Here is a 24,438-nt window from a genome sequence, read left to right as displayed (position 1 = left end):
TAAAAACTAAAGGCGATGTAGTAAATTCAAATTACCATTACAAATGTAAGCTTTGTAGTCAGTGTGTGACCCGCTAAGGATTATATTTAACTCCCCTGAGAGTGGTTTATCATAAAACTTTATACTTTTATTACGGTGAATTATTAACTCCTCCATGATATGAGTCATTCTCTGCTCTGACTATAGCTTTTTTAATGACACTATAATAGACATCTTGCTAATAGCAGGAGGATTGCTACCTCTAAGGTAAGGGGGGGGAGGTGGGGAGAAAAAAAGAAGGAAAAAAGAGGAGAGCAAATGCATGGAAATAACATATTTCCCCAGGGTAACAAAACAATCATTCATAGAAAGAATTGTTTGAAGTCCCAGAATGCCAAGATTTCTACATTGTCCTCCTACAGTTAGGGAGTGGCCCACTGGGGTACTAAGAGAAATTCTATTTAAAAGTTACTCCATATGGAAGGAAAACAAGGTAGACTTTATGGAGCATATTTTTTCCACAAAAGTTTTAAATTCATCTTATTTCTGTCATCATGCACACTTCCATATTCAACGTACTGATCTTGTCCACTACTGAATGGACCAGAGTGGATTCTCAGTTGGTTGAATAAACCATCATTCATTAATATAGAATCACAGAATAAAAGAACATTAGAATTAGGAGGGATGTTGGGGACCAACCTTTTCCTTTTAGAGATGAGGAGAAAAGTAGCATGGCTTGCCCAGAGTCACATAGCAAATAAGTAACAAGTCACTGTTCCTATTTTTTGGTGGGGTTTTTTTCTCACGGCACCAGTGAAAATTTTGGTGATGGTGTTTTCTGAGAACATTCCAATGTCCCCATGTGGAGAAAAGACTCAAAAGCAAATTAGAGAGACATTTTCTGTTACAATTTCTTCCCCACCTAAGGGCTGCTAAGAGCAAGTCACTGAGTGTTCTCAATAATCCGCAAGGACAAGTTAGGGTTCCCATGGCAGATGCCATATTATCTATTCATTAACAACACAGTTCCATGATCAGGCTGCAAGAACAAAGGATTCTAAGTAAGAAGGTATATTCTATATGGATATGGAAAAGTAAAGAGATATAGCAAATGCTTATAAATTCAGATAAAGAAACATAAATATGTTACAACTATTTAAGAATATTTAGGAACATGCTCATGTCTGATCATGTCACACACATATACACACATATGTATATATACACACATATACATGTGAATTATATGCATGTACTTTGTTGTGTGTATATATTATGCAGATATACATATTATATTTCCATATAAGTGGTTTCCATTGTAATTCCATATATTTTATCCTATTAAAAACATTATTCTGTGAAGGTGTCCATAGGCTTCCCCACATCAATAAAAAGATCCATGAAACAAATAAGGTTAAAAACTGTGCCACGCTAGGATCCAGTCACACTAGCCTACTTGTAAGCAGGAGAGTCAGCTGGTAGTTCAATGGATTGAACACTGGACCAGGAGTCAGGAAGACCTGAGTTCAAATGTGACCTCAGACACTTACTAACTAAATGACCCTGGGCAAGTCACATAACCTCTGTCTCAGTTTCATCAACTGTAAAAGGGGGATAGTAGCATCCACCTCACGTGGTTGTTGTGAGGATCAAATGAAGTAATACTGGTTTTTTTTAAATTACATTTTATAGAACATAATTGGTGCTTTCTAAATGTGTATTCCCTTTCCTTCCCCCTTGTTATTCCTCAGACATACCACACACACCATATCCTTTCTTTGTGTCTTTGCTCTGGCTATCCCCTAGACTTGGAATATTCTCTCTACTTTCCTCTCTCTCTTGGAATCCTTGGTTTTTTCTAGCACTCAAGAACACACCGTAAATGTGCTTTTGCACATATACCCATCTAAGTGAGAGAAACAACACTGTATGTTTGTACCTGACTAAACCCCAAAATGAATGGCATAGATTCTAAGGGTTATGGAAGTCACAGAAGAAAAAGATTCATGAAAAAGTCTTTTTTGAAGGAGGTGGGACTAAATCACCTAACCTCAGGTTTAGAAGAAGCCTCAGAAGGCAAGTAGTCAATCATCACACAAGAATCAGAAGCTGTATTCTCTTCTCTTAAAACCCACCAACTCTGAATTCCATTCTTGATCACAGTTTATAGGATCATAAACCTAGACCTTGAGGAAATTTGTATTATAGAATCTTTTAAAGGAAATATTAGGAACTAAATTTGAATTTTTCAACCTGGCATTTTTTGTTTGTTTACAATCAGGATTAAGTGACTTGTCCAGGGTCACACAGCTAGTAAGTATCTGAGGGCAGATTTGAACTCGGGCCCTCCTGATTCCAGGGCCAGTGCTCTATCCACTGTGCCACCTAGCTGCCCCTTTCAACCTGTTTTAAATGATGATGATGATAAAAAAAATAGCTATCACTAACATTAACATGGCACTTTTTCATTGCTTTACTTTTTTGATTCCCTTTGACCTTCACAACCACTTTATAAATTAGAAGCAATTGTTCTCCCTAATTTACAGATAAAGAAACTGAGGCCAGAAAAGATTACATGATTAACCCAGAGTCACATAGCTACTAAATATCTGAGGCAGGATTGGAACTCAAGTTATCCAGTCTAGCTACCATAGCACCATAGCCTCATAGATGTAGAGATGGCAGGGATGCTTAGAGGTAATCTCATCTCAATTCACTCCATTTCCAGCTCAGGAAACTGAAGCTGAGAAGTTAATTGGCTTGCCCAGTATCACGTAAGTAGTAACCAGCAACGCTTGGCTTTTCACCACAGTCCTCTGACTCCAAATGGAGCCCTCTTTCCACTGTACCACATTACCTCCTATTAACTAACAATTGCTGTCATGATGCTTAAGGCCTTGAGTCCTCCCAGAAGTACAGAACTTGACCTTGACATATGGAAAGGATTTAGATAATCAAGTTCCTGACTCTGGTCTTCTATCTCTGCCATAACTCAGCAGCCTTATCACCCTGGAAGATGGCTCCATCCCAGCAGCCTTCTCCCCCAGGGACAATCATTCTGCCCTTGCGACTCCTTCCCCTGAATGATCAGCTGATATGCAGACTCCATTTTTAGGAAAGTGTCCAGGCCAGTCGTGTTTATCCTTCATTCCATTCCTGACTCTGGAATTCCTCTACCCTGTTCCTGAACGTGTATTTCTCTGCCTCTGCCTTTCTTTCTTCCATAGCTTCCTATTGTGTGTAGTCTTTTCCTGTTAGAATATAAGCTCCTTGCAGGCAGGAACCTTGCTTATAATTAAATTCTAGAACTTAGCACAATGCTAGGCACATAATATAGACTTTAAAAAATGTCTGTAACTTGACATATTCAGGAAGGCCATTTAGCCTTAGGACCTTAATATCATTTAATCATAGTACCATACACATAGTAGATATTAAATAACTGTTTGAATAAAACAGAATTCCTGACCAGAAAACCCATAGACATGAAAATGAGCCTAGAGAATTTGGGGAACAGCCAGGAAACTATGTTAGAAGATAAGGGGAGAGAGTAGGCAGGAAACCACTAGAGTCAAATAACCTAGATTCTAACCTCAGTTCTGTATGACCTTGGACAAGTGACTTATCCTTCTGGATCTGTTTCCTCATCTATTAAGTGAGGGGCTTGGACTCAATGAGGTCCCTTTTAGCTCTAAATCTAGGATTGTATGGTCTTTTAAAAAAGCCTGAGAAGTTCATATTTAATCCCTTATAATTTCGCCAGTACAATGATGCTCCTTGAGAATTAAAGTATGTCAAGGTTTGCCTGATAACTGGGCCTGGGAAAAAAGGACTGAGGCCAGGAGTTGTAGGCCTATATAGTACTCTGAAGTTACCAAATTTTAAAAAGCATTGCTGTCTATTCATTAAAATTTAAAAGACAGGAGCCACAGCATCTCCTTGTGATCACCATGATAAATCTGGGTCCCTTATCCATTATAAACACACACTAGAGAATTGGAAGAAGTTAAGGGGAATAAATGAAAAAACCTGCACATTGCCCCAGGCAAATCTGAGTTGGTTGTTTGTGCGCATCTCAATGCATCTCCATTGCTTGGCCAGTTGCTAGGACTTAGTGGGGAAGAAAGGGAATTTTTTAAGAACTAGAAAACCAGAACCCACTTTATGTTACTGGGGCAGGGTCATGTTTGAACGTGAAAGACCACACGATCAGAGTCCGATCGGACATCAAACCTGCCTGATGCTGATTTATTTGGTTACGATTTGAGTTCAGAGTAACAAAAGTTAGCTTTGTAGTAAGAGGAGGATTCATGTTTCTTATTCATGAGGATCCTGGGAGTCAGAGCTGTCTGAGCTCCTGAAGGATGACTTCCCTTAGCCAGATTTCTCTTTCCAGTACTTCTCCTTTGCTCCCTATGCTGCGTCTGACATGGCAGCAGCAGCTTCCAAATTAAAAAGGAAGGAGGAAAAGAAGTAAGAAGGGCCAAATGACATTCAAGCAGTTCACAGTACTTCCCTCAGGAACCTCAGAAACAGTATAGCCAGGGAAGGAAGGAAGGAAGGAAGGAAGGAAGGAAGGAAGGAAGGAAGGAAGGAAGGAAGGAAGGAAGGAAGGAAGGAAGGAAGGACTTGTTATGTGCCTGTGGTATCCCAGGCAACCCTGGGAGGAAGACGTTACTATCATCCCCATTGTATATTTGATGAAACTGGGGCAATCAGAGATTAAATGACTTGCCCAGGGTCATCCAGTGACTGGTAAGTGTATAAAGTTGGATTTGAACTCAGGTCTTCTTGACTCAGTCCCAGTGCTCTAATTCATGGAGCTACCTATAGCTGCTTTATCAACATAGGCTTCTACTGCAGCCACACCAGTATGAGTACCCGAAGGCCAAGCCAGGACAGGGCAAGATGCTAAACTCCCATCAGGATCTAGGATGGTATAGTTTATGGAGTATTTTTAGTCAAATTTTAGCCAAATTTAACCAGGGGTCTTTCCAGGGACTTAAAAGCACATTGCCAAGGATAACCCAAGGAAACTAAAGCTGAATGTGATCAGCCATGTCCTCAACCACCAGCCACTTTCTAACCAGTTCATGGCATAGTACATATTTCTTTTCTACATACAGATTACCACTCTCCCTGAAGAATAGAATTCTTTGAGGACAGGAACTGCTGCTTTCTTTTTTCTGCACCTAACACAGTGCTTTTGCACATAGTAGGTATTTAATAAATATTTATTAAATTTAATAAAGGACTGCTGGGACAAGAACAGTCTCCCAAGGTCATGTGACCTCAGATATCTCCATCAATATGAAACTCTTAGGTAGAATTGAGAGGAGGCCCAGGAGAGTGGAGAATAGACAAGCTCTAGGCTCTCTAAGTGAGCCCCAGGGAGGAAAGGTATTTTCTAGGTGACTCAAAATCCTGGCATGGCAGCCTGGTTTGGCCTTTTCCATAGATAGCCCAGAGTAATGGACAGTCTCTGGGCTAGAGATTTGCGATAAGTTATTATTCTTTGTACCTCTGCCTATTCAGGCTCTGAGGAGTAGCCATCACTCGAAGATATACTCTTAATGTATTCTGAATCATTCAAGAAAATTTGCATTCCATTCTGGATCTTGCCACTTAATAGCCCTGTAACTTTGAGCCAATCACTGCACCCTTCCAAATTTCCATTTCTTCATCAGTAAAGTGAGGGGATTGGCGTCCGTGTTCTCTAAGGCCCGTTCCCAATGGGACTGCATAATTGTCTATGGAAGAGATTGCTGCTGGAGTCACAGCTCACACCTTGAGAGCATCCAGAGCCTTTCAAAATGACAGACAATACCAAGTCTGTGGGAACAAAGGAGCAGTGCTACTGGTGATTGTGTATTGGAAAGAGAAGGAAATTGGGGGTGGCCTTTTAGGAGTGCTACCAGGTGATCAGCCATTAAGTGGTTCAAATCCCTAGTGTTGCTTTTCCTAACCACCTTGGACAGAAATGATCACTCCCTATTCTGAACTTCTATGATACTTAACATCTTATTAAATCTTCTATTTATGACCACTACTTGTGTACATGTCTTATTTTCTGGACTACTTTGTGAGCCAGGAACTGTGGGGCTTATTTTTTCTTTCGCTTTTTTATTCCTCACAATGCTTGGCACAATAGATACCTGGACATGAAGGAAAGAGAAAAAGGAGGAAGGCAAGAAAGGGAAAAAAAAGAGGGAAGAAGACAGAGGAGGGAGGTCTGAGAAGAGTCAGAAACAAGTTCTATCACAAGAATAAGTGGTCATTCAAAGTGAGTCTTAATGTCTCAGGTACAGTCCAGACCCTAAATGGATAAAGAAACAAAGGGCATCATCTCCTGAGACTTTTCAAGACAGCAAGGCAAGTTAAATGCGATGGAAAACGACTTAAATTTGTATCAGCGAGATTCACTCATTCATTTTTTTCCCTTAATCTGTAAAAATTATTAGAGCTGGAAAATAAGAAACTAAGTTTCTGTGTCCTGGGTCCTTAAAGATGAAGACTGTAGTGATTACAGCTTTCTTACCCCCAAGGAAGCTCTCTTTTCTCCTCTCTCCTCTCCTCCTAAGTCTCACTATGGCTCTTAGTTTTTGATAATCTGTTTTAACCATCCCAAAGAATTGGAAGCATGGTACTGGAGAAGATAACACTATACCAGAGGTATCAGAGTAAGGAGATTACTCTCTCCTGGCTGATACCTCCTTTCATAAGAGTAGGTGTCACCCTACCCTGATCATCATCAGTGAAGCTCCCCTGAGTTCCTGTTCATTGCATACTGGGAAAATCAAATTGTAATGACACCATTTTTTCAATTCATAGACAATTCAATTCATTGAATTCTAGAGCTTGAAGGGTCCTTAACGAGCATTTAGACCAAGCTATTTGTTTTACAGATGAGGAAACCAAAGCTCATAGAGCTAAGATAATATTTCTGAGTTCACCCAGATAGTTATTAGATCCCACATCTCCCAAGCTCCTGCCCAATGCTTTTCCACTATGCAAAACTGACTCTGGTTTCTTTATGTCTGTTACTGGCTCAATCTCTCCCAGTGTCTGCCTTTGATTTATTCAACTATAACATCTCCATCATGACTGAACTTTGGTGACCCTGGCTTCTGATCCAACAGGGGTCTGGTAAATTTAAAAGATTCTCCTTGAATTGGAGATCCAACTGAAGTAATGCCAAAGTAAACATTCCTAAGCAATAGGAATCTCCTAAACTAGAACTTTGAGATCCCAGACAGTATTAAATATGAGTTCAGCATAATGCATAAATATACATAAACATATATGTGTATATGCATATTTACACATGTAGATAGATTGTGTACATATTATATTGTGTGTTATACATGTGTATTACATATGTGCATATTAATTTTCCCCTACTCATGGGACTTTTTAAATAGTCTTGCTGAGCCAAGCATGGTGCCATCAGGGAGACTGAAGTTGGCAGATCTGTGAGCTCAAGAGTTCTGAGATGCTATAGGCTATACCTAACAGAGGTCTTCACTAAGTTCAGCATGAACATCCTAATCCTTCAAGAACAGATTTGCCTAAGTTCAGGTGAGCCAGACCAGGCTGGAAACAGAGCAGGTCGAAGCTCCCACGATGATCAGAAGTGGTATGAGACGTGTGAATAACCCCTGAAACTGTAGACTGGGTGAGCTGGGGAGGGCCAACCTTAAAAAAAATGTGTTGTTGGCAAGTTGTCTCTATTCTCCATCAGGTCCTTTATGTTAGCATGGCTGCGTTTCATTTATTCATTCAAGCACAAACCAATCTGCTCACTTTGAGGTTACAGTGGAGAGTCTCAAAGCAAAAGGTAACAAGATCAAACAGTACATGGACTGATCACTCAGGCCACTTCAACCTGCAACACAGAATCTTCAAGTTGGAAAGAATGTATGAAGTCTTATACTCCAGTTCAGTACCTAAAACACGCAATCCCTATACTACATCTCTAACAAGTAATCACCCAAAATTTGGGATATTGGGCCACTCACTCCTTCATAAGACTACCTACTCCATTTCTGGCCAACTCTAATTTCTAAGTAAGTTTTATGGGGTTTTTTTCCCCCTTATAATGATCCAAAATCTACCTCCCTATAACTTCCAACCATTGGTCCTACTTCCATCCTTCAGAATCAAGCAAAATAAATGTAATCCTTTTTCCATATGACAACCCTTCATATATGTATTTTAAGATGGCAGCCATATCCTGACTGTCTCCACATAATCACAGGATTGGAAGGTACCTCAGAGGCCATCTAATCCAACTCTTACCTGAAAAAGAATTCCTTCTCTGGCATGTCAAGCAAATAACCATTTAACCTTTGCTTGATAATCTCCAGTGTGAAAGAACCCACTGCCTCCAGAGGAATTCTTCTCTTCTCCAAAATAATTTTCTCCTTCTCCTTTAATAGGTCCTTATAGGAATGATTTAAATTCCCCTTACTAGTTTTCCCAGTATCCAAAAAGGAAGATCATAAGGAAAAAATCATCAAACCCAGAAAGATGAGTTTGATCTTCATTTCTACTGTAGTTAGACACCAAGTCATTCCTTGTTCCCCCAGAACACACACATACACACACACACACACACACACACACACACACACATAATATATTCTCTTCAAAGACCTGACTTGAATGGTTTCACCTTACTAGTAATCACTTGGAGCAAGCTGAAAGCATTTGTCAATGACTAGGATCCAGTTGAAAACACCCCTCCCAATCCTTCCCCAGATACTTACATTTTTTGTGCTTCAGAATTCTTTCTGGGCCTCATGGGTGTAAAATTTCTTCATGTAACCCTGTGCCCTACACCAATGGAATGAGGTGGTAAAGTCAGAGGGAGAGGGGAAGAAGTAACAGGGAGCTGATCTAAAAATAGGTGGCACCTCATCAAGACTTGCTGCTCCCTAGCATTGCTTGAAAAATATTTCAGAAAGAATGCATTCCAAATGTGTTATTCCTAATAACTTAATCTGCTTTTTCTAATTGCCATATGCGACGTGTCTTCCTAACACATGGATGTGTGTTTGACATGCTGGAATCATAAAGTACCTTTCCCAAGTCCTCTAAGAGAGAATCTGGGCCAACAGACGAGGTGGCAAAGAAATTGCTGGATGGATGATTAGACTGTAATTCATTTTCACAAGTGAACTGAGAACAGGATGAATTTGGCTTTCAGGCTAATAGTTAAGCTAAATGATTTAAAAAAATAAATGTGTTGAGATTTATCACGATATTGTAGAATTGTAAGAGACCAGTACCCTGGACATATTTTCAGAAGGACCACTCGAGGCCCTCTTTGGATACAGACAGCAGGGAAACAGGATTCCAGGCAGCCATCTAACTTGGAAGAAAAACTCATCCTCCATGCCATCTCTAACAGGAAATTGATCACTGTGTTCCCTTGCTGTTGCCACACTCTAACAATATCAACACACTGGTGGCAGAGCAGAGAACATCACCATTTTCTGTCTCCTGCGCACAAACACAACCCCACGCACACACTGTGCTTCCGACTGTGTCTCCTCTTTTGTGTGGGAGCTCTTCTCAAACATCAACCTTCATAAGTCTATTTGCCCACCTCCAACACCAAAACTTGGACATCTTCACCTAGTCTCTTGATGTTACTTGACTATCCTTCTACCACCATCTTAGTTCCCTACAGCATTCTTTGAAATAAGGCTTAAGTTTTCTTATATTCTTTGGTTCCCAACCTACTCTCCCTACACACACGTACACACACACACACACACACGCCACAGAAAGGTAGAAAGAAGGATGGGGCTTGACTTGAATTCATGAAGATGTGTCTTTCTAACTCTAGGCCTGGCACTCTATCTATTGTGCCATCTAGCTGGATAGATAGATAGATAGATAGATAGATAGATAGATAGATAGATAGATAGATAGATAGATAGATAGATGATGGATGGATGGATGGATGGATGGATGGAAGGACAGACAGATAGATATACACATATCTATAGATATATAGATGTGTGTAAAGATATATACTCACAAACATATGTGTACACACATATAAATTCATTATATTATAAGCTTCTTGAGGCCAGGGACATTTTGCCTCTTTTTGTACCCCCAAATGTTTAGCACAGTGTCTGGCGCATAATAGGCATTTAACAGATGTTGATTGATTGACTGAGAAGGAGGGATATTGGGAATAACTATGATGATTTAAAAAACAAAAGACACCAATAAAAACTTATTTAAATATATGCATATATATAATACACATACATACACATTTTTACATATATGTGTATGTATGTATGTGTGTATGCATAGTACAAGGTAGGTAGGTAGGTATGATTTCATCTGATCTTCCGAGCAACCCTGTGAGTTAATTGATATTATTTCCACTTTGTAATGAGGAGAATGAGGCTGGGAGAGGCTTTAGTGACTTTTCCAAAAGATATAGCTAGTAAGTGCTTCAGGCAGAATTTGAATTCAAGTCTTTCTGTCTCCAAGTCCAGCATTATCTATCATTCCAAGCTACCTCATACAACTTCAGTCTTTTCCTCTACACTAACTGTTCCATCTCTCATGCTAAACACACTTGTATCTCCCTATTCCTATAAAAAGGGCCTCTATTTGGTCCCCCAACCACATTTAATCACCTTTCTTGTCCTCTTCACTCCTAAATTTCTTGAAAAAAACTTTGATACTAACACACTAGACATATTTTTCTCATTTTTTGTTTCTTTTTCAATATGGCTTCCTACTTTACCACTGTACTGAAAGCATACTCTTACTAAATGACCCCCCAATCATTAAATCCAATGACCTTCAAAGGATATCAGCATTTGTAAAAAATAATAATAATAATTTCAAACTAGCATTAAGCATATGAAAGATTGTTCTCTCCTAAGAAAAGAAATACAAGTTTTAAAACCCTAAAATTTCACCTTATACTAGCAAATTAGTAAAGATGACAAAAACCAGAAATAGACAGTTGTTGAGACTTCAGAAAGACAGGCACACTAACACACTGTGGGTGGAACTGTGAATTGGCTCAAGTATTCTTGAAAACAATTTTAATTATGGGAGAGAGGTAACCTAACCTGTTCAGTCTTTTACCCAGAGTTCTCACTACTAAATATATAGACCACCACCCACCCCACTCTGCTACCCCAAAGAGGTTTAACACAAAAACAAAAACTCTTAAATAACAAAAAAACAAAAACACAGTAGCAATGGGGGGGAGCCAAAAAAAAAAGCATGTGCCCAACAATTGGTAAATGGTTGAACAAATGGTAGCCTATGAAAGCCATGGAACATAGTATATGAACATCACATTACCGTGCCTTAAGAAATGGCTTATATAAGGAATTCGGAGAAACATGGGAAAATGTGTCTGAAAAGACTCAGAGTGAACTAAATAGAACCTGGAAAACAATACTGACATCTATAATGACATAAGTGAAGAGAACACTGAGAGCTGGAAGCTGAATAATTTCAATGCTGGAACCAAGTACAATTCCAGGGAACTAAAGCACACTAGTCATCTCCAGATAGGGAAGTGATAGATAAAGAGTGTAGATTAAAACGACATTTTTGGAGGGAGGGTGCGAGACATGGCTATTGCAGAAATATATTTTGCTTGGTGGCACAATGGATACAGTGCTGGGTTTAGAGTCAGGAAGATTCATTATCCTGAGTTCAAATCTGGCCTCAGTCATTTACTAGATAGGCAAGTCATTCAACCCTGTTTGTTCCCTCATCTATAAAATGAGCTGGTGAAAGAAATGACAAACCATTCCTCTATCTTTGCCAAGAAAACCTCAAACAACAATCACAATTTATAGTGAGTTTTGGTTTTTATGCTTTCTCAGTTGAGGAAGGGAGAAGTAGGAGGGAAAAAATTCAGAACTGAAAATAAAATAAAATAAAAGATAATTATTAATTTAAAAATATATTAGTAATTTCATTGACCCTTCTTGTTCCTGAATAAGAGATGAGGAAATGGATCTCCTTTGGTGGTGTGTTGGGTATGAAATGTTACATGTACTGTCAGATACAGTCACGGAGTCAATTGATTTTGCTTCACTATTTTTCCTTTTTATAAGGAAGGACTTGTGGAGTCCTCGCTCATGGAGGGAGGTTTTGTCTGGAAACAACTGTAATGAGGAAACTCCCTTGACCAATGCAAGTTGGCACTTTATCTGAAACTTATAGTCTTGGAAAGTTACCTGAAGCTAAGGCATAAATGCAAATAGAAACACTTACCATCGATCTCTACTTAAGGATCCCTGCAGGTTTCATGTTGACTTGGTTTTAAAATGCAACATGACTTATACTTTATTGTATTTTTAAAATTTATTTTGTTAAGTATTTCCCAACTACATTTTAATCTGGTTCAAGCAGTGCTTGGGGATGTGATGGGCCACAGGTAGGCCATGTGTTTGACACTCCCCGCAGCCACCCCTCATTTCGAGTACTGAGAAGTGATTTGCCCAGGGCCATACAGGTAGTGTAGATAAAAGGCACGACTTGAATCTAGATCTTCCAGGCTTTGAGGTCAGCTCTCTCTTCATGAAATTATACTACTTTTCAGCAAACAGAAGCCATCAATAAAGTATGTTATTGGTTTGGGTTTCTTTTTTAACTCAATGATCTTTTTCCAGTCCTCCACCTTAACATTCCCATTGCATTTAACAGTGTTTGACCCTTTCTTACTGGTTACTCTTTCCTCTCTGGTCTTCAGAGATACCTTACTTTCATAATTCTCTTCCTATGCCTCTTTTGACTCCTCTTCTATCTCCTTAGCTGATATTTCATCCTCTTCCCAGCCCGTCAACATGGATGATTCCCAGGACCCTGACCTTGGCCTTCTCATTTCCCTCTATGTTCTCTCCCTTGAGAAACTTATTCCTCACCATGACATCACCTCTAAGTGGGTGACTCCTAAATCTTTATCTTCAGTCTTGATGGCTTGCCTCAGCTCTAACACTACATTTATGACTATCTGTGGGATGTCCTTGTTTGGATGTACCACTGGTTATGCTAAGTGAACACATTTCTCAAATCCAGTGTTTCATATAATATTATTTTAAATGTATTTAATTAGAAAAAAATAGTATTCTTGCTGTTTTTTCTACCTGTTTTCTACCTGTCCTTCCTTTCGACTTCACTATTTGTGGCACCACTATTCACATAATCTCCTATATCCAAAACCTCAATATTATTTTTTACTCATCTCTCCCATATCCATTTAACTACCAACTCCTAACTCCAAAGATCTTTTGAAACTATTCTTTCCTCTCTATCCCTACTATCAGCATCTCAGTACAAGTCATTAATGTTGTTGTTGTTTAAGTCATGTCCAACTCTCTGTGACCCCATGTGGGGTTTTCTTGGCAAAGATATTGGAGTGGTTTGCCATTTCCTTCTCCAGCTCATTTTATAGAAGAGGAAACTGAGACAAACAAGATTAAGTGATTTGCTCAGGGTCATACAGCTAGTAGTGTTTGAGGCTAGATTTGAACTCAGGTCTTCTTGAGTCCAGGTCAGCACTCTATCCACTGTGCCACCTAGCTGCCCGTACAGGTCATTCTTTACTCATTACCTAAACTATTGCCTTATTTTCCTAAAAAGATTTTTCTGCCTCTGTGCCCACCGGTCTATCCACTGTAACACCTAGCTCTCTCAGAGAATTTTTGTGACTTGCCCAAGGTCACATGAAGAGTGGCAGAGGAGGCAGACAAATGGATCTCATTTCACAAACTCTTGAGCCGTTAGCAGCTTAAAGAATTTTAGTGAGAGGTGGGAAAAGTGAAATAGCCCTGTTCTTAAGGAGATCATATTCCAGTGAGGGAGTCAATGGACATGGAAAGATTCAGCAGCCAGTCAGATGAAAAGGGTCCATGATCCTTAGGGTGCATGGGCAAAGTTAATGCCTCTTCTTTAATGTTATTCTCCACTGATAAATTACATCAGTTTACTGCCCTGTGTTGGAGTTGTGAACTGGTCCAATCATTCTGAAAAACAATTTGGAATTGTTAGGTCCATATCCCAAAGAGATCAAAGAAGGAAAAAAAAATGAGCAGTCTGGTTTCAGAAACACCGGAGAAGACATATGAATTGATGCAAAGGGAAGTGAACAGAACCTGGAGAACACTGTGCACTGTAACAGCAACATTGTAAGGACAATCAACTGTGAAAGACTTCACTCTGATCAACACAATGATTCAAGATAATTCTGAGCAACTCATGAGAAAAAAAAAAAGCTATCCAACTCCAGATGAAGAACTGATGAACTCCAAATACAGATTGAAGCATATGTTTTTATTTTGTTTTTCTTGTTTTTTCCCAACATGGGTAATATGAAAATATACTTCACATTATTTCCCATGTACAATTGATATCCTATCCTATCCTACTTTCTCAATGAATGGGAGAGAGACTGCAAAGGAGGGATGGAGAGAATTTACAATTCAAAATTTTTTATTATATTATCAATACATTTCTTTTTAAAAAATTCCATCACTCTTCTATTTGACAATGCCAAGGGCTGTGGTTATAAGAGCTTTCTTTTTGGTGTCTTCTAGCAATGTAGCTGTAGCACTCATAGGACCAATGCCTACATCTCCTCAAGGATTGTTTCCCAGGATGATGGTGTTGGATACTGGGCTCAAAACATTGCTGTTCCTAAGGCTCCTGGGCTTGGGGTCCTGGGCAGCCTCCATCCAGATCTGAGGGGAGATGATTTGAGTTGTCTGGCACTTGCTATCTCCTTTTCTGTCTCAGGGTGCCCAGTTGATTCAGCTAGGCTTGCTTATCAGCCTGGATGGCATTTGGTGGCAGTTCGCTGGCCCTCTTCTCCATTGGGGTCACCTCAGTGGATGATGACTGTGAAAACAAGACTGAAAGTAGGGTCTGAAGTGTGGTTTCTTGTGCCTGTCTGCCTATGGGTGGTGGCAGGTTAGCAGTTGTTTCTGGTAGTGATGAGGTGAGGCCTCTTCTCTACAATGATTTTTTCCTTCAATGGTGGCTTTAGGGGCTAAGCTGGAAGCAGGTTCTGGTGGTTTCTGCTCTTCCCCAGGGCTTTTGGGTTCAGAATCTTCATCAGTGTCTAAGCGAATATGGTGACCAAGGTGGTGGTTTGGCTTTCCTGCTATTTACTGCTTTCTCTCTCTCCATCAGGGTGCCCTGCTGCTTCAGGGAGACTGACTTGCCTGACCTAAACTAGCACGTGAACTAAAACATACACACACACACACACACACACACACACACACACACACACGCACACGCACAACTAGATCCAGGAGAACGATAAATACATTGACTACAACAATGTAAATGAAAAAACAACTAAAAGGAAGTTGAATTCTGAGTAACACAAAAAATAATGAAGGTCCCAAAGTATCCTCCCTTATCTCAGAGAGGTAGGGGACAGTCTGAACACCACGTGGCATACATTTTTAGATAAGGGTTCTGCATCAGACTTTTTCACATAATTCTTCAGAGTTTGTTGGTGAGGGGGGATTTGGGGAGGTTGGGGTGGGGGTCACGAGAGAGGGTTCATTCCAGAGGGAGATGGGAAATGTCTATGACATAAGAACAAAGGGCATCAATAAAACATACTCCTTAAAAAAAAAACTAAGAAATCTATTAGTTCTTTAATGTAATTTTCATGGTCTCAAATTCAATGGACTTGAGTGTGTGGCAGAAAGGAGTTGTACTATGAGATGACCAGTTGGTTGATATTCGTTTTCAAGAGATAGAGGGAAGGGGGCACTCAGTCTCTCCCTCTGGGTAATTAGATACTTTAGTCCTTTTCTACCCATAGCCCAAATGTTTTCTGTTGGTTTTCCCTCTGTCTGTTTTCCCACTGAGGAGTTTGAAAACCTAATCAGTCCTTCCCTCAAGAAACCAGATATTTCACCAAAATCTGGTGCTAAATGAAGGATGATCTGTAATAAATTAGAGGACATACATTCCATTAAGCCACTAGAGAACCTCATGATGATTCAAATACTTCTTGATTCTGAATAACTCTATGACCTTCTCAAAACTTCTTCCTTCCAAGAAGTAACCTCACTAATCTGTTATGTTATAGTCAAAATATAAGAAAAGGAGTCAAGATATCTGAGTTCTAGGCCTGGCTCACCATAGAATTTTGGGCTCCTGACTTCTATAGTTTCAGTTTCTTCCCATCTGTAAAATGGGAATAATATCTGTTCCACTTAAGTCTTAAAGATCACATGATAAATCCAATTTAGACAGGAAAGCTTTTTTTTAGACCGTTATGTAAATGTAAGGATGTTATTATACAGGATATATTAATTAGTATTAACAGCATATTTGCCAGATTTTATTTATGAGATAAAATGAGTTCATATTTACAAAGTGTTTTGTGAACCTTAAACTCTGTAAATATTAGCTATTATTAAAGAAATGTATCTTATTGACACTCCAGGGACATTTGAACTTGTCAGAATCTGTACACAGCTACTCTCTCAATCACATTCCTTTTTCCCAAGGTTTTGAGAAGTGTGAAGTACGCACAAACACACACACATATCCAGGTGTATGTACATACATATACATATATACAGATATCTGTGTATATATATATCCCCATATGTATACACATTCATACATATTCAAACACCTGAGCAGCAGTATACAGTAATGGAAGGAGGGCCAGCTTCAGGGTTAGGAAAATCTGGATTCAGGTTCCATGTCTGCACATAATTTTATAAAAATAACAAAGATTCCATTCCTGCCCATAAGACACTCATAATCTAGTAGAGATCTCTTCCCAGATATTAGACTAAAACAAGGCAAATTGGAATTAAAAAAAAAAAAACAAGCTTCCAAAATAATGATGACAGAGGCCTTTTTTTGGGTAGTACTTTATGATGTTTTCCAAATTCCACAATCATCACCCTATGAAAACCCCATGAAATAGACATAATTAATAGAAATAGTTCCATGCTCACTTTATTTTTAATAATGTTTCCCATTAATAAGCATTTATTTTCTTTCAGTTCCACCACTTCCCAAGGAAAAGAAAGGAAGGAAGAAAGAAACAAAGAATGAAATAAATAAATAAAGAAAGAATTCAATATTTTTGTGACAAATTTGCATAAGTAAGCAAATTGAATTCCCATATTGTCTGTGTCTCAAAATGTGTCTCATTTTACATCATTTAGCTCATCACTTCCCTGCCAGGAGAAAACATTCTTCATCACCAGCCCTCTGGACTTTATGAGGCTCAGGAAAGTTAGGTGATCCCTCTAAATGTATACAACTGTTTGGCATCTTCTCTTCTGACCCCAAATCAAACTTTTATTCCAGTAGGATGCACCAGCGGTCACTGCCAACTCACCATATTAGAAGACAACATTTGAGATACTATCCCTACGATAGCCCCTAAAAACCATGTTCTAGTCATAGCGTAGAACACCATTCCCCAAAGGTACCAGGTGACCCTGAATGCAAGTCTGATCAGGGCTTCCGAGCATACAGCGTCTGTAAGAAGCAAAGAAGAGGTTACAGGAGGCAAGCAAAAAAAAAAAAAAATGCACTGTTGACAAATGACTCCATTTATAGTCCAGATTTCGGACACCTTGTCCTTAGTCACAAGTGACATCTAATTTGTCCCTAAAAAACTAGCCCTTACATCTTTGTTACTTGAGGCTTTAGGTTAAGACGCGTGGATGTCCCTCATAAATCTGATCTTCTACAGGGCCTGTCTGCCCCCCCAGTAGTCACCCAGTAGCAAAGCAGATACTGCCTTTTCAGTCCCAAAAAGCATTATGTAAAAAAATTTTTTAATCAGTCCAAATGTAGTAATTAAGCATAGAAATCAGTATTTCTAGGAAAGAGTTTAATCATTCTAAAAGCAAAAAAAAAAGGGTAGAAAATTTGAAAAGCTAAAAGCAAATTAAGGAGAGGAAAAATAATTAATTAAAAATAATCATACACACACACACACACACACATACACACGCATACATATATTTGCCTCTACTGTATTTCACTGGCCAGGATCACTGTGGCTGTATACTGTACAGGGACATCCGTCAACACTAATCAATATGTGGGGTGTTAGTCATGGATGATAAATTTGAAAGGGATTATAACTGTAAACAGTGATCAATAGAGGCTTGCTGGAGGAGACAGAGAGGAAAAAACAACCTTAAAATGTTACACGGTTAATAAAGTAGGGGGGTCAGTCTTAAACAAAACTCCACTGAGACTCACTTCTTTCCCAGCATTTTCTGCTGGGAAGGATTGAGGGCTGGGGGTGGGGGGTGGCGCAGAGGAGGAGAGAGGAAGGAGTAATCTACTAGCCATGCTTGCAAAGCAATTGTTACTAAAAGGCAGCATTATTAATTTAAGGTGTATTTGTTGAATGCTCTGGTTGGAAGTCACATTCTCCATTAGCATTTGGTTGGAGATGTTTTGCTGGATAGGAGTTGGCATCTCACAGACCCCCAGAGTATAGCTTGCCCTTTTTCCTCCCTCCTTTTTCTCCTTTTCCCTCCCTCCTCTTTCTCCTCTCTACCCTCTCCTTCTCCCTCCCTATTTCATCATGGGCACATGACTGATCAGGGCATTCACAAGTGCTACATCCCTCTCTGCAAAAAAAAAATACATCCTGAATTCCAAAAAAAAAAAAAAAATTACAGGAAGTCTCTGCTGCTCACCCATAGATGAATGCAACTATCCGTCTTGTCACTGGGGGTCATAGCAAGAGGTTACTGTGAGTCTATACCTTGGCTTCTCTGCTGACGTTTGCAAGCAACTTCCTTAAAAATAAAATAAAGAGGGGAAAAAATCCTGCCACATCAAGCACTTCGCCGGTCCCTCTAGAACCCTTCTCAGATCATGTCTTCCTACCACCTTTGGAGTCGCAGCTCCAGGCCTGACATATAAATTTTTTTTCTGCTGACCTTTTAGTGTCCTTTCTGCCAGAGTGTGTAAACCATAAGCTGATATATGAAGGCAATTTTTAGTGGTGCCACTTGTATCTGAGTGATTGCACACACTTTACGTTTCTGGCCTGCCACCCCTTCCACCTTTTGAAGATCTCTCTATTTCTTTTAAAGGAACTGCAACAAAGGTGAAAGCAAGTTTAACTGCTTCAAGACTTTGATGGCCCAGAAGTACCTGTTCAGCTTATTCCTGACTGACCAGACCCCAGCTTCAAAGACAAAATCTCTCTTTCTCCTTCCGGCGAGAAGCAGTGGTGGGGACAGAGATTAGCATTTGGATGGGGGGGGGGGGGGTAGGAACTCTAGAAACCCTGGAGTTGGGGGTATTGATAACACTGGGGAGTTTAGAGAAGTAGGAAAACTGGAAAAAACAATTATCATCCTTTGATTCTGAAAAAATAAAGATGAGTGCTCTGAGCTCTGCTTCGGAACTCAGAACTGAGTCACTTGCCCCAGAGCTTCAAAGATCCTGGGGCCTTGTCAGAGCTAGGAAGGATTAGACCAAGGGTGGGGAACCCGCAGCCTTGAGGCCACTTGTGGCCCTCTAGGTCCTCAAGTGCCCACATGTGGCCTTGAGGCCTTGGGTTCTCCACCCCCGGATTAGACTTTGAGGAAGGGTCCCAACTGGTAGCTATACAGAGGAATCCACCCCCAGGGTTCTCTCTGCCAAACTATTAAAGATCACCTGTACACATCGTTTTCTCACTCCCTCTCCAGCTCCAAGCAACCCCCAACTCATCCACAGGTTCAGTGTCAGGTCTGTCCATGCTCTGGGGCCAGTCCCTGTCTTAGCAAAATGAAGCTGAGTCAGATTTTGCCTCATTAGATTCCTATGGCAGTAACCTAATGCCTGTCACCTTCCCCTTGAATTGCCTATTTACCAGAATTACAAACCTTTGGCACTCTTGGAAGTTTGATAACTGCTGAGGCTCCTCAGCATGAGAGCTTGGCCTCCTGACTGACCTCTGCTAACTATGGGACCCTTTTCTTTCCCTGACCTGCCTGAATTCCTGACTCCTAACTGTTATTGACCTCTGACAACTGAATTCTCAAACAATTCTCTATCTTTTTTTTTTTAGAAATTCCAGTATAAGTCTTTCAACTACTATTCTCCAGCTGCTCAAGGATCTGGTGTGATACACACAACCCCTGGAATTTATACTGTCTAAAAATGAAACCAATTTGTGTGAAGAACAATTCCATCTACAATTCATCATGGATTGTGTCATCCCTTATTTTTTGTATTACAGGTAAAAAAAACCAGATGATTATGTAAATATGGGTTTTAGTTATGTTGATAATCGCTTTGGTCAGCTAGGGAGACCAGAAAACCTGAAAAGTCGTAATGTAGGTGTCCCACCAGCTGACATCACCCCTTTAAGAAAGAATAAATCTTACCATCCTTGGGATAGAGCTGGAGGGGACTTCAGAGTTGTTCAGTCATTTTATAGATGAAGAAAATGTTGGCCCAGCCTGCTCAAGGTCATGTGCACACTAGGTGATCCAGGTGGGAGCATGGATGGCATCTGTGGCTTCACCATAAAGAGGACATTTCATCACCATTTGGCACTCTGGACACAGCAAAATCTGTCACCCCATAAGAGTCTGCTGCTGACTTGCTCACCTTGTGCTCTGGACTCTCATCTCAGCTCATGTCAATGTTTATCCCTAATTTTTCCCCATATTTACTCAACAGCCTGGTCTACTCTCTCCTCTTTCACTCTTCACTCTTTATATCACAACTCAATTCTCCCTGATATCACTGTTTAGACCCTTAATTTCCTGCTCTTTGATTCTCTCCACTGCCACCTCCAGAATCAAGTCCCCTCCCTACTACAGAGCAATGTCTGGCTGTTCCCATCGATCATGGACCTTTGACTAACTGTTAACAGCTGGCTCCAGAGTCAGAAGGACCTAGCTTCAAACCTTATATCTGACACTTACTGCCTATGTGACTTCAGGTGGGTCTCTTCATTTCCCTGGGCCCGAGTTTCTTCATCTGTAAAATGAAGGGTTGGCATAAGAGGTAATGAAGGTCCCTTCCAGCCCTAGAACTATGGTCTTATGACCTGTAGGTGACCCATATGGGCTGCAGAGCTGATGTTAGGGGACCAGGATCCAAAAGGAGAAACAGGAGCCTGAGCTATACTTTAGTTAGGTTAATACTTGTCTAGGGCAGCAGGTGTGAGCAGAAAACCTTGAGAAGTCATGTTGTATGGGTCCCACCAGCTGTCATCACCCTTTTTATTTTTTTTTCAGCTGCTTAATAGTTTTTATTTTTTTAGAAAAAAAAACTTTTATTGTTTTTCCCCCACTTTCTGCCAAAAAAAACCCCCAAAACAGAACTTCTTAAACTGCTTTTCAGTATTTTGAGATTCTCATGAAAAATACCTCGATTTTAAAACTGAGAGGAACCCAAAGATTTGTCTCATTTGAGGATTCTTGGGGGGTAACAAATACTTTTTTTCTGATATCTCTCTGTACTTGTCTACATCTAATCAAATATTTCAGATGTCTGGATAACTGGAAAAACCAAGGAAGAAGCTAGGGAGCTTTTAAGGTTATCAAAATGTATCTCTACAGGGCTAGTCCTGCAAGACACAGGCAAAACATGGTCATGGCCAGGGTGGGTCTTGAAGAAGTCAGTTTTCCACTCTTTCTAGGGGAGAAAACTCTGAAAGGATACTTTCTGAGATGCTTTGATTCTCTCGTCAGGAGATTCATGGCCTCACATTCTTTCAGGGCCTTATGGCAGATAGTTTCTTTCTGGTATCTTCGATGAATCATCACCATCTTCTCAATCTCCTTGTTTTTAACCTCAGCACACCTTTTCTGGTACATGTTGTCAAGTTGGGCTGCCATAGCAGCCTGAAGGAAAAGTTTCTTCAATAGATTTCCCCACTTTTCTTTCTTCTCAATCATTTTCAATGACTTTTTTACCGCCAATATTTGAACCCTTGCCAACTCCATACACTTCTCCAATAATATCCACCAGCTTTCATCCAGATTCAAAGAAACATACTCCAACTTGTTGACTTCTTTTACCTCAGTATCCTTTGACTTCTGGACTGCTGCCCATGAATTCTGAAAAGCCGCTTCCTTTGTGGCCTTCCTGACCAGTTCTCCACATCTTGAGCCAAGTTCTTACTTCTCCTGACCAATACTATCTTAAGTTTGACTTGGGTCCGGCAGTTCTCAGTTTCCTTACATATGGCACACTTCTTGAAATAAAACAATCTTGTTAGATTTTTCAAATCCTGAGTCATCCCTCTGATCTGAAATACCTTCATTTGGCATTTGCTGACGCCCCTAAGCATCCACAACTTTAGATTGAAGTGAACCTTTGCCTTTCTTATCTCATTTTCCATTTTGTTAAAGAAATATATAAATCCCCCCATTTTGACAACCAGTGCTATGGTTTCTTCAGCCAAAAAAAGTTTCCACTGGTGCTTTGCCACTTATCAAGGCCATCTTCCTCTGAGTTGGAGCTCTCGTCCACTTCCGGTGACTGAAGAGAAGCCGCTTGGACTGCCTCATCACCCCTTTTAGAAACAGAATGAATCTAGGTGATAGATCAAATACATATAGCAGTACAACTGAATTCCAAGCAGATGGCTAAGCAAAAGTCAGAGAGAGATAATGGATAATAAATGGAGAGAGAGAGAGCTCTAGGATGATATGAATTCAAGTCTCTCTTCTGAGCCATTCCAGCTGGGTGACTCCAGGCAATTTCTAGCTCACCTTGTTGGAGACAAAACTCTAAGATTATAAATTGTGGAGAAAGTACCGACCTGCAATGGTAAAGGGAGTTCCTCCCTGGATTCCCCCTTCATCTTAGTGTCTCCCCTCTGTCATTTGTCTCCAGGTCATCACACACACACATGCATGCATGCATACCTACACATATACATATATACACACACATATACATCTTGTTTGTATACAGTTGTCTGTACATAGTTGCATCTTGCCTACCCGCATTAAACCATGAGCTCCTTGAAAGCAAGGACTGTCGTTTCCTTTCTTGGTATCCCTAGAGCTCACCATAGTGTCTGGAGTATAGTAGGTGATCAATAAATGCTGATTGACTAAATCTCCAGGGAGTTTCCTTTACTAATAAAATAACAGACCTGGTCCTTCTCTCTATCCATATGCCTAAAGGAAGTATCCATTACAACAAAAGATTTAAAACTGGCTAGAAGTAATCATGTACTCAGTACCAAAACAGTACAAGATTGTTTTGTCTGGGGGATCCAGGGGGAGGGCAGCAAGGATTGGAACAAGGGGGATATTTTAGAACACAGTGGCAAGGAAAGGGTACAAACATTTATTAAGTACCTTGTATATGCCAGGAATTGTGTTAAAGCACTTTATAAATATTATCTCATTTGATCCTTATAACCACCATGTGTACCCATTTTACAGTTGAGAAAACTGAGGCAGGCAAAGGTTAAGTGACTTGCCCAGGGTCACACAGCTATTAAGTGTTTAAGGCTAGAATTGAATTAGGTCTTCCTGACTACAGGCCTAACTGTTTATCTACTGTGCCACAGAGGAGTCTGAACTTGAGGATTAGCCTGGAGAAAAGAAGAAAAAAGAAGAAGGAGAAAAAGAAGTCTTGCATTCTCAATGTCTAGAATATGTGAGGGGAAAGACTCTAGGTTGTTCTAGTGGATAAAAGTGAAACAAGAACTGGGAACTGAGACTGGAGCATCACTACAAACCTGATTGTCATATTCAGCTGAGTGAATTCCCATCTAAGTTTAAGAGAGGGGGAGAGAGAGAGAGAGAGAGAGAGAGAGACAGAGAGACAGAGAGACAGAGAGACAGAGAGACAGAGAGACAGAGAGACAGAGAGACAGAGACAGACAGAGAGACAGAGAGAGACAGAGAGAGAGAGGGGGAGAAGAAGAGACACAGAGAGAGAGAGGGAGAGGGAGAGAGAGAGGGAGAGGGAGAGGGAGACAGAGACAGAGGCAGAGACAGAGAGAGAGACAGACAGAGAGACACAGAGAGAGACACAGGGAGAGAGAGACTATCTGGAAATTTCTTCACTGGCGTTTATATACTAAAAGCACAACTCCAAAGGAGTTTCACAATTTGACCGGACAGACTATGTTTTCGAGGAGAGAATCACTGAATTATAGAGCGGGATATGACCATAGAGATCAACTCTAATAGAAGGGTCCTCTCTTCTCCCCAACGTGCTTGTCCACTCTCTCCCCTCAACTCCTTCCTCTCAGTTTTTCTGCCCCTCAGTTCCTTCCCTTATTCGTTTTTCAGCTGAAGAAAGGGGGCAGTAGACCCTACAAAGAGAGACCAGGGAGAAAAATAAATCAGTAGAAGCAGAGAGCTCCAATTCTTCAGCTCTCCTTCTCCAGCTAATCCCCCTCAGTGGTGGCCCCCAAAAAGTTGAGTCCTCTCATGACTAGAGACTGACCTTTCCCTGTGCACCAGA

General features: G+C 40.3%; 1 long non-coding RNA gene across 3 annotated transcripts; it reads right to left on the bottom strand.

Annotated features, from left to right (window-relative positions):
- Positions 1-16,695: 16,695 nt before the first annotated feature.
- LOC140520983 (uncharacterized) lies at positions 16,696-23,642 on the bottom strand. Of its 3 annotated transcripts, none has more exons than XR_011972737.1 (5): positions 20,925-23,642; positions 20,379-20,512; positions 19,666-19,767; positions 18,693-18,794; positions 16,696-17,511 (listed from the first exon to the last, which is right to left on the bottom strand). It is a non-coding gene; the product is annotated as an uncharacterized lncRNA (long non-coding RNA). The 3 variants fall into 3 exon arrangements; XR_011972736.1 differs by having other exon boundaries at positions 19,666-19,763; XR_011972738.1 differs by lacking the exon at positions 19,666-19,767.
- Positions 23,643-24,438: the final 796 nt, after the last annotated feature.

Source organism: Notamacropus eugenii, chromosome 1, assembly GCF_028372415.1.
Source record: "Notamacropus eugenii isolate mMacEug1 chromosome 1, mMacEug1.pri_v2, whole genome shotgun sequence".
NCBI lineage: Eukaryota > Metazoa > Chordata > Mammalia > Diprotodontia > Macropodidae > Notamacropus > Notamacropus eugenii.
The sequence above is the reverse complement of the archived record's forward strand: the minus strand, read 5'-3'. Positions and strand labels throughout refer to the sequence as shown.